We start from the raw sequence: 12,009 nt of genomic DNA, 5'->3' as shown, positions 1-12,009 counted from the left end.
TAATAATTTTATTAAAATTATTTTAAAACAAAGGTTTTCAATGGGGTGCTCTAATATCTTTGTCACATGTTGCCATTTTTTGACGCTGCTCTTGACGTATTTAGTCTCTGAGCGCACATATTCAAGATCCTCCAGTAGCTATAAAACAATTCTTAAATCCCAAAATGAAAACACTCAAACAAAATGTTTCCAAATCCCAAAATAAAAATGAAATTGTTGGAATTGTTCTTTACTCCAAACTGAAATTACAGCCACCAGTTATGAATGTGATCATTTGATCCAGTGATGCAAACATTTGGGCATTGAAAACATGTTTATTATGTGGTCCTTTTGTTGCAGTCTGCATGCTTTGAGTTTATGACATTAGGAAACGTATAAAAATGTCTCCAAATTTAATCCAGTCTAATAGGGCATTTTCAATTGTGCTTGTGCTACACTGCTGCTGTGAAAAACAATGAAACACATGAACAGTGATATGCTTCAACTGCCAGTCACTGTCTCATTAGTTTTATTTAAAAGAACAAAATAACCACTTACCTATACAAACACCACTCTTAATGCAAACACTCTTCTCAGACAGAATCCAAGCAAGCTTAGTTTACATGAGTCATCCAGGGACATTAGTTATGCAGTGATAGAAAACACAGAACAGCATGAAATCTGCAGATTGGACCCCCTTGTCTAAAAACATTTGTGCCTTGGCCAATTCATACATACACCAGGCGCCATCTTGTGGCAGATTTAAACAAGTGTCTCTTTTTCTCTGGGGCCCATACCCCTCAGCTGCAAGGGACATGATAGACACATGAAAACAGGTCATTTACATACATTAGTCCTAAAGGCACAGTCAAGCACTGCCTATTTTATTCCAAAAAGGAAAAAAGTCAAATACAAGAAAACCTTTAAAATGAAAACCTTTAAAAGCCCTTTAAAATGTCCACTGTGTTTATGCTACATTGCCACTGATTTTTTTTAAATCACCAACAAAAACAATGTTTTCAAATTAAAAACTATTTAGTTCAGGATGGAAGATATACAAGTACTAACCTAGGCTTATGTTCTCATCCAGTCAGTGTACACACTGTTTAATTAATAGCCGCTAGTGCTATGGACGTTATTAGCTTATTTCACCAGCGTTTACAATACAAACTAATTTGCCCATAAAACATTAGCCAAAATTTTTTTTATTGACGTTTAATCATATATCAGCTTTACCAAGAGGTTCCTTAGCCTGATCATTACATAGCCTAAGTGTGCTGAAAGCAGTCCAGCTCTCCGCAGGTTCTACTACATGTTCCTGTCCACTGTGAATGCCACTACCAGAACCGCCGTCGCCACCACCACTGTCATTAGCCACGGGAGCTAATGAAGGGGCTGCTGTGGCAAACATGTCTAATTTTGGCATATTTGGCAGCGTTTGCTTGAAGTTTCAAGTTGCAAGTTTCTATTTTCAAGTTTCTCTGCGCCTCTATCGCGTTTTTAGATAACGCTTAGTTCATCCTATAATGCACCGCCCTCGGCGCACAGAGGGAGGAGGTGTTGTAAGATATGATTGGGCCAGCCCTGTGTCAGTAAAGAAAGTAACCAATGGGGCGCAGACCAGTGTGTGTGACAAGGGCCGGTAGTTAGAAACAAACTCCTGAGCTGACTTCAGGTATAACGCAGGCAGGAGCAACGCGAGAGGGCTTGGTGTTGAACAATGTGATTGGGCCAGCCCAGTGTCAGTCGGGCCGCTGATCTACTGGTTTGATGGGCCGGTCAGACTAATATAGAAATAAAAAGTGTCGGCCCAAATAGCACGTCGGCCCACCGGGACCATTGCTAATGGTCCACTTATCAGTAAACTGTGACAATGTAAAAAACAATAAAAGTGAACAAACAAGGCTTTTGTGCCACAATGCCAATATGCTTAGTTTTACACAAAACCCTTACATCTCAATTTAAAAAAATATATATATATATTTATTACAATATATGCAGCAAATGTAAAATATGGACAAGTTTGAAAGGGTGTGTATAAACAATTTTCAAGGCTGATGGCCAACAGTTTACTGATGCCATTGCCGGCCACTGGTGGCCGCCAAACCTAGACGACTAATCCGGTCCGACGGTGAGGAGAGCTACCTGCTGAAACGAGCTGGAGAGTCGCTCACTCCCGGAGCTCCTGAACCCAAGCTCGCTGAACCTATGAAGCTTGGCGAGAGATCGCCGCAGACCTGCAGTAGCTCCCTAATGGACCCTGAGACGAGAACTGCCTAGCAAGTTAGCTTTGCCTGCTAAGCTAGCTAGGTTGAAAGAGTCCTCCGTACGAGGATGGCCTCTACAGACTAGACCAGTGACTCCTGAGTCTCTACCGCGAACTCAATAACCAGCTGCCACTAGCCCTACTTAAATACACCAGCCCACAGGTGTAACACATTAACCAAACAAAGAATAGTCACATGACAAACATAACCAGAAACCAAAATGGCGACGAGGAGTGTCAACACAAAAGTCCCTTTCAACATAAAAGTCCTTCCTTTGACTAAACCTGACATGATTCATTAACATAGAGTTCATTTTCGCCTGTGAGCCGTGACACCAACACTTTCAGGGAGGTCTAAATATCTAACCTTCTTTTCTTTTGAGCGCCCGAGCCTGATCAGTACAAAATATGAGGACAATATATTTAATCTTCTTCAGAAAATATCTAAAACTAATTTAATTGATTTATTTATCAGTTGTTTTGCCTCTGTTATCAAGTGACATTCAGGACATCCCAGTAGGCAGCTAGTTGGCCAGCTGAAGGTTTAATGCGATTTTGTATTGTATGTGCAGAAAACCCTCAAAAAAAGACAAAAATGAAGATGTTGTTTTTGGGAACATGGGAAACTGTTTCCCCACCCACACATTAACTCCTACTCTGTTCCACAGAAGTGATATGGGAGAGTCAAGTTTTTGTTGCACTGTTTCTTTACAAATGGGCAGGTAGATAGGAAAGCCACTGACACGTACACAAACACAGAAACACAAACCGATTATAAACACACCAGCTACAACACAACAGCTACTGCTCCAGATAAGATTCTCAGACAATATCTGGAGGAACAGCTTCCTAGGCGAATAGAGGTGTTTTAGCTCAGTCAGAATACAGAGCTACCATTGCAGTGCTGCAAACCGCTATGTATGTCTTCTGCAGCTCCAGATTCTTTTGGTTTATGCTCACAATGTTCCTGTCCTCGGCATGCTACTAGGCTGTAGTGACAGCCATGAACTGCACATTGTCCCAATTGTCCCCCCAACAAATTGATAATGCTTTACTTTGAGTCCATTTGAACTTTATGTAGCTGTACTACTAGTTAAATAAACCAGTGTGGTTTATTCTTTTGTGCACATAATGGGATCAGTTACTTTCTTAAGCTCACACAATGTGAAATGACACACTGTGGCAGAGGCTTAGAGAACACCTGTAGCTCCAAGTAGATGACATTTTTGGTGTGTTCAACCTGTGTTCCCAAATCATAACACAGTTGTTTCAAACTGCCCCGAGCTGTTTAATGTTTTGAAATAAGACAGGAAAACTTTATTGTCATTGCATATCAGTACATCAGAATTCAATCTCTAACACTATGTTATCACATCTTATCCAGTGTCTATATACACATAGAAATGTAAATATCTTACAGATTATTTATCAAACCTGTACATTTTAAACAGTGCAATAATGTATATATAAAATATGTATAGTGTTAGTCAATGTATATATCGCTGCTGTCCAATAAAAATACAAAAAATTATATTATGTATTTACATAATTAGTAAATAACAGAAAAGAAGAAATAACATAAGAAGACATGAAAATCCAAGACCCCTAGTGAGCAAGCCAACGGCGACAGTGGCAAAGAAAAACTCCCTCAGAGCTGGAGGAAGAAACCTTGGGAGGAACCAAGACTCACAAAGGAGACCCATCCTCCTCTGGTCAGAACTATTTATAAATTATTGATAAAAGTTACCAAACCATCTATACTGTTAAACTGTATAATATACTGTGAATAATCATAATATAATAATCATGGTGTAGTAGAATTTAATATAGTCATGACAGTGATGGTCAGAGTAGTAGTTTATAGTGGTAATATTAATAGTGGCAGATAGATAGGGTGTACCGCTGGTCATGGGTGGTGGTGGGGGGGGGGCTGCTGGATGGACTTTTAGGTGGCGGCTGGTCTGACGCAGGTATAGGGGACCTCAGCGAGCAGTCTTCCAGCTGGTCGGGCTGGGTGACCATTTGCTCGGAGAAGGTAAAGAGACAGAGTTAGTTCTGAATGGATTTATTGAGAGTAGAGAATGTTGAGCAGTATCAGAGTGTGTCTGACGACTCCGGCAGGTCTGACTATAACAGCCTAATTAAAAGGAGAGAGCCAGAAGGTAACACAGACATGGGAGAATCCTGAAACACTAGCGTCCATCTGCTCCACCATCCACAAACACGAGTTACCGCATGCAAACAGCAAGACAACAGCTCCAGCATCTCAGTATATTACAATTCCCTGTGTCCTCGAACATTAAGTCATTTATGTAATTTATCTATCTATCTATCTATCTATCTATCTATCTCTCTCTCTCTCTCTCTCGCTCTCTCTCTCTCTATATATATATCAACAAAAAACTTGTATCTAGTAAACTAGTATAGAAAAAAAGAGATGTACCATTTTTGAAGAGATAGGAAGATGTTTCAGCACCCACACGTTAACACCTACTCTGTTCCATTGTAGTGAAACGTGACTGTACATGTCTTTGTTTTATAATTTCTTCAGGAACTCGCAGGTAGCCAACTGACACACTGACACACACACACACACACACACACACACACACAAACTGATTATAAACTGTTTATTTCTATTTCTATATTGATTACTCTATATTGATTCTATATTGATTCATGTGATCTGATCAATATCTATGTCACAATTTTAGAGAAATACTATCTAACTATACAGTGCAAGGTGAAAAAGTAAATGAACCATGCAGAGAAAAAAACAGTAAGCGAAACTTAACTGAAAATGTCACTGAATTGCCATAATGTGGAACCCCTAAACTCTATTCGGTTTAGGTCTTTTATTGAAAGTCAATCAAACTATTGGTTAACGTAAGATATAATGACGTGATCAAATGTCCAATCCAGATTAGGGTGGATGAAGCACTAAAAGGTCAATGACAGCATTAAGACCAATTTAATATTAAGGGTATACATCTCTAATGAATTAAACAACCTTGCTAGTTTTTATCAAGACAAAATATCATACATATGTTTGTACATATTATAAAACATTCATTATATATTTTGCATACTTTGCATTTAATTCAGCTTTCTCTTTATGAAAGATACTATACTAAATGTCTTTCATTGCTGTCACACTTTTTCTTCTACTTCTTTGAGTATGACACTTCTTGATTTATTTTAGAGTGGTTCTTAGTATGAATTGAATGTATTGGCTTCATATTGCAATGTATTCCAGACTTCAGGCTTCTGCTTTCTGCTTCTTTGTCATTGATTCTGAAGTATCTTCCTCTTAATATATGATTTACTTACATGGTCTAAGATTTTCTCAGAGGACCTCTTTCAGTCATCACCTACCGATTTCCAAAGTTATAAAATGTCATTTGAATGTGTGCCTTCCTTCTCTGTCTTTGTCAACTATGGAGTCCAAACCCATTGAAATAGCTGCCCTTGGAAGAGCCCTGTATCCTAGGATGCTGTATGATTGCCGCAATGATAACACCAACATGCACTTTTTTTACAATAATATTTTTTATTTTGCATCAGTAAAATAAACAGCAAGATTTAATGTTACTGCTGTTTAGTACACCCCTCTCCCATATCAGTTAAGATGTCTATTACATACAGTATAGTTCAATTTCTGACTCACAGATTCCAAGTTCAGGCCAGTGTCCAAGCCACCCTCTCCCACACTGAACCTGGATGGAAGTGGAGCCTTAAAGCTTCAGAAATCCCCAACTGGAGACACAGTGCGGTATAGGATAGAATACAGACAGGTACATTCTGAGGACAATAAAAATTGGGATGTCAGATACACTTTAGATGCACAAGAAAGCTTCACACTGATGGGACTACAGCCAGGTGAACAATACTGGGTGAGGTACAGAGCTGTTAGTGAAGTGGGAGTGAGTGAGGCCAGCAAATGCGAGTGAGGCTATGCTGTGCTGAAGATTGTGATGTTGTGGGTGGCCATGGAGGTACTGACTTCTTGCCTGTAACTAAACACGATAACATGTGAGGAACTGAGGAAGTTAATGGTTTCTGTTGGCCAGCATTGGGTCAGTGCAGGCTTTTCATTGTATATGTTATCTTTTCTCTATTTACATTTACAAGGTTTTACAGAAAAAAAATTATCTTAGCCATGACCTTTTGGTTACTACAGCCAGTGCAGTAAACATGAATATATATATTATTTGGACTTTTTTAGCTGTCACCATCAGCTGGTGTCTTTAATAAAGACTTTCTTAGAGAATGAGTCATAGTTTTATTAATCATTAATTTATAATTCACAGTATTATATTAATCATTTAGTAATATTGTGTTTTCAGTGAATCCAGCCTATAGCAATAATATAGTGTTCAAAAAAAAAAAAAAAGTTAATTGAATATTCCTCTTCCCTCAGGTGGATGAATCCTTGTGAGCCTCATCAGTTACCAAGAGAAGACCTTTGGCGCTTCACTGACATTGCGGCCATCCATAGACAACAATCGCCAACAATCGCCTGGCCGGCCTGGCATTTGAGATTTTAAGGAAAAACGGTCAGCGTGAGAATTTCTGTGCTAAATGTTCAAACTTTGGACAGCCTGTGTCTGTAGATATGCATTCAGGTATATGTTGTGGGGTTAAAGGAAGAAGTGGGGATGATGTTGATGCCCTTGGTTTTGTTTTTTCAAAGCATTAGGACAGGGAGGTAGCAGGACTTCTAGCACCAAGTGAATATCTGGACTTTCTGCTTCCTTTAACTGAATGGTAGCTAGAACACTACCTCAACTCTAAACTCAACTTTATAATGCATGCCATTAATTCACAATCTGAAGTATGAATATATGAAAGGTTTTCTGGAAAAGTCATGATAAGGAGTATGAAAGTATTCATATTAGAATTAGAATTAGAGACCTATCTTCATTATAATTTTAATAGCCATTTCAAAATGTGACATTATTCAAGCGTCATTCATTTTTAGTTAGTTGAGTGGTCTGTGATGCCTACCCACTATAATTTTAGATGTTTCCTTGTTTAGTGTGACCACCCCTCATCTTTACACAGCTTCCATTTTCACTTTCAGTTTTTTCAACTTCAGTCTTAGCTTTTGACAAGCTTCTATCTAAGTAATCCCAAGCACATTTAATGATGTAAAGGAATCTGTGGTGGTTAGTTCATTGTTCTGAGAAAACAAGCAGCTTCATCAGGTTAATTGGCAGATATTCTTTTTTTAATCAGTTTTCTCTGTTAATATGTTTTCTTTTTTGGAACATTCAACAAATGTCCTTTGACTTTTCCCTTCCTTATGCATTGTCTAATCGCACATCTAATCACAAATTGTACTTGACTGTTTTAACAGTAAATAAAACGAATTAAGGGTTTTGACTGGCAAATATGTTAAATATTGTTATGCATTATCTCAAATTTTCATTTGCTCCATAAAAATGTATGAAAAAACTATACTATTGATCAAATAAGCTTGCAGTTGGATTTAACTACCTGCTTTGTTCTGAAATAGTAATATGTCATTTATTTTCACTCAGTCAACAGTCACACAGTCACAAAATTTATAGACAATCACAAGGTGATGACACAGATGTTTGAGCTTGTCTGTATTTGTGATTCAGCTGAAGTATAGATAACAGTTCAGCAACAATGGTTCTCTGACTTGTGGAACATTTTTATTGCAATATTTTAAATATTTAGTATAGAGCCATTTTTAAAAGGTCTATTAAAGAACCATTTACCCTACTGCACCGCCTCAAAACACATTCCTATACTTAAAGTCCCAGGGTCTCAGTCGGGCGGGGGAAATGAATGAATCAGGCAAAAAGAGCTATTTAAGCATTCAAACTGTTCTTTGAGTCATGCTCTTATAGAACCACTGCCTTTTCTGAAGAACCTTTGAAGAATCCCTTATGAAGGATGTGCTCAATTACTGGCCTTTTTCTGAGGTTCAGTGTATGTACATTCTTCAAGCACTTTATTCGATGAGAAATGTTTATTACTAATATTGGGTAGGGCCTCCCGTTATTCTCAAAATAGCCTCAGTTCTTCATAGCATTCTAGTCCATGTTGACATGATTCCATCACGTAATTCGCACTGATTCTTCAGGAGCCCTTTCCGTTCTACCATATCCCAAAGGCGTTCTACTGGATTCAGATCTGTTGACTGGGAAGGCCACTGAAGACTGAACACAACACATGTTCAAGTAACCAATTTAACTTTTACATTGAGACATGATGCATTATTATACTTGAAGTAGAAAGTCAACAGTCAAGCCAAGAGGCTTTAATTGCTGTTTTAACCATATACAAGTACAGAGTTAAGCAAAATAACATTCTTCCAGGAAAAGCTATGCAACACTAAACAAAGCTACATAAAGTGAAAATCGTTAGGCAAAAAAATGTGCAAATATGCAAACATTGAGCAAAGATACAATACAATAAGTGTGATTACTATGGATTTTAGTATGCAAATTAGAATATTGTATGGATGAGAATGCTTCAAGTCTTCCCAGTGATTGCTTAGTGAGTGTATTTGGAGAAATGTACTACATTTCTAGATGCTATAATTGTTCATAATCACTGTGTATTTAATGTTAAATTGGTTTATTGCTTAATCATGTGTAGTAACCTTCTGTTTGTTGGTTAAAATTTGTGTCTGTCCAGCAGAGGCTTCTTTATAGTTTCATTTAGATGTTTATGGCACCAGTATATGTAGACTGGTCTTGATTCTGAGTCTGCTACACTGACATAATCACATACCCTGGATCCATATGTTGTTAACAATGTTCCTTGTTCATATTAGTCATGTTGTTCTTATTAAATACTGTTCTTGTGGGATCTTTAACTGTTCTTAATGAAGTCCTTTAACAGTTCTCAATTTTATTTTAGGGGGCATAGACATCAGAAATTCATTATGAATAACCAGTTTTTAAATTGTAACTAAGTGTAAATGTGTAACTCATCACTAGGGGGTATAGACATTAGTAATTCATCTTGAAAAATCAGTAATCAATGTTTACAACCTCTTTACATGAGATTTACCCGTGCAGCCAGCAGAGGGAGGTAAGGTAATATGTGGAGATTACACTCTGCTTGGACATAGCACTGAAATGCAGTTTCGCACAGGACTTTGAGGAGATCCCTTGTTTGTCCAGTTAAATTACATAATGTGAACGTCTTTGTCACATTTCGGAATGTAAAGTTATAGCTGCTAAATGACTCTTCTGAATCACTAATAGCAATAGTAGATTTAATTTGTACTCCTTGAATAAAATGTATTTTTAAAGTTTACTTTGTCAGACATTATAATTTTAACAATAAACAAGTGACTCCTGTAAGTCTTACTTACACTTATAAGGTAAAGGTAAAGGTAAAGGTGCACGTATTTGTCACTGTACAGTGTACAGCGAAATGTGTCCTCCGCATTTAACCCATCTGGTAGTGAACACACACTCACACACACACATGTGTTAGGAGCAGTGAGTACACACACACACCCAGAGCGGTGGGCAGCCAACTCCAGCGCCCGGGGAGCAGAGAGGGTTATTATACCAAATTCCCAAATACCAAACTCCCACTGTACATGTTCTTTCCACCCACCTGCAGTTTATTTCTCTCCTGGTCTGAGTCGATATTTGCCTTACATAATACATGCTGCCACACAGTGTGCATGTGAGAGTAACATGGGAAGGAACTGTGAACTGAAATGTCTGTTTGGTTGCAACAGTCGCAGTACTTATTAGTTAAGCAAAACATCTAAACCCTTAAAATATTTCATTGCAACATATCGTTGCTCTGTTTTTTTTTTTTTAACAAAATGTTAAAATATGGACCACTATATTCTCATTATCTCTAAATATAGGCAGCAAAGATCTTTTTATATGACAAATATAAAACAGATATATAGAGACTGACTGCATTGATCCACTGATCAGAACTCTAGCTACTGAGTGTGTTTTATTAACTTAACTCATGTTCGTTTTCTGAACAGCTTTTGGTTATTAAGACTATGTTCAAATTACCAGGCTGAAGTGACTGATATTTGATTTTTTGCCTTCTTGAAAGAGATCTGATTTTTTCAGGGCTGTGTGGACATCCAAATCCAAACTTTTAAAATGAGATTTAAGTCATTTTCATATGTATTTGCTTTAATACTGATCACCAGCAGCAATATAAATAAATAGCCTGTGTTGCTGTGTGCTTTTATTAAATCTCCATACGCTTTGACATAGTGAAACAGGTACTTAGGTCCTTGGTAGACGATTAGTCCATTGTTCACAATTACTCGAAGAAAAAAAAACATTAGTAAGAGTGCTGAGAGTTCAGTTGCACTACTCGTCAGTTTGAATACTAAGAGTATTCAGTTCAGAATACAAAGAGAGTATATATAATAATAAAGAGAAAATACCTTTTGTTGTAAGCAGTTTCTCTCAACAGGAACTCTTCTCACACAAGTTTGGAATCACTTGTTATATAGATTATTGCTACTCAAGTAGCAGAGTATACAAGTGCTACTGGAGAGCTTCTAGAGAGCTTCCTTCTTGCAGACTTTGGATTCAACCCTAATTCACATTAGCAGTTGGCCTTCCATTCACTCAGAAATGTAACGAATGAAAGTTAACTAACAAGCTAAACCTAAATAAGCTAGCTTTATTTCATCCACTTGTAATCCATTTCTTGATCTGTACTTCTATCCATCCATCGGCCCACCTGTCTGTTCAACCAGCCATGTTAGCATTTTGTAGTGTAGCAAGATTTTCTAGAAGAGAATCCTTATTAAAGGCGTTGCATAAAGCCAGGAAAACCTCTTTAGTGAAACAGGCAGGCGTCTACAACAAAAAATCTATTCAATTCAAATGTAATTATATAGCACTTTTCAAGACTTTATAGAGTCGCAAAGCAGCTTAATAGAGATCTGGGTTCAAGCCTCTTTTGATCAAGCCAGTGGCAGTGGCAAGAAACCCATCCTCTTCTGGTCAAGACCGGATATTAGAACAAATACCAAAGAGAAGATTAACTGAAAATAATGAGAAAGAATGCAAGTGACTGTAGGACACTGTTCTAATCATTGCAGGTGAGTGCAGGTTAAACAGTAAAATTAACAGCTATGCAGTGAGACATGAATGAATCAATGCGAGAACCCAGAGCAGGATAGCATTGCAGTGGAGCAGGGTAGTGGAAAACCAGGTTGGGTAACCCTGGGCAGAACAGTAAGAAAAAGGCATTTTGACACATGAGAAAGAGGAAAACTAGGGTTTAGGAGTATTACAGCAAAAAAAATGTTGAGTTTAAATGGCAGAAAAGCCTGGCCCATCCACATTCCCAAAGGAAACATGTTTTTTCTTATCTTTGTCTGAGGAGAAATCAAGCAGATCTCAATATTGGTTCACAGGTTTCTGAAATATTTTTCTGAAACACAACCATTAAGAGAAAAGAGGAGATTATCATCAGCGCTTCACTGTGAGGGGCTTTAGACACAAATGAGACAAACACAAGGTCTCCTTCTGCACTGAATGACTGCTGAAAGGTCATGGAGTAGAATAGAGCTTCATAAGAAAAAAGGACATCTTACACTTGTCTTTTATGAATCTTATTTAGCTGAGACTGAGGTGAAATCAGTCTGACCAAAAAGAGAGGAGAAAATTGCATTGGTTTCAAACGGGATGTAACCTGTGTCTAGAAGAGATAATAAGACTAAATAAAGGTGAGATCTTAACTTGAATATTTCTTCTCTGGGATATGCAGAAGTTTTCCCT

This window comes from Salminus brasiliensis, chromosome 14 (assembly GCF_030463535.1).
Source record: "Salminus brasiliensis chromosome 14, fSalBra1.hap2, whole genome shotgun sequence".
NCBI classification, from domain to species: domain Eukaryota; kingdom Metazoa; phylum Chordata; class Actinopteri; order Characiformes; family Bryconidae; genus Salminus; species Salminus brasiliensis.
The sequence above is the reverse complement of the archived record's forward strand: the minus strand, read 5'-3'. Positions refer to the sequence as shown.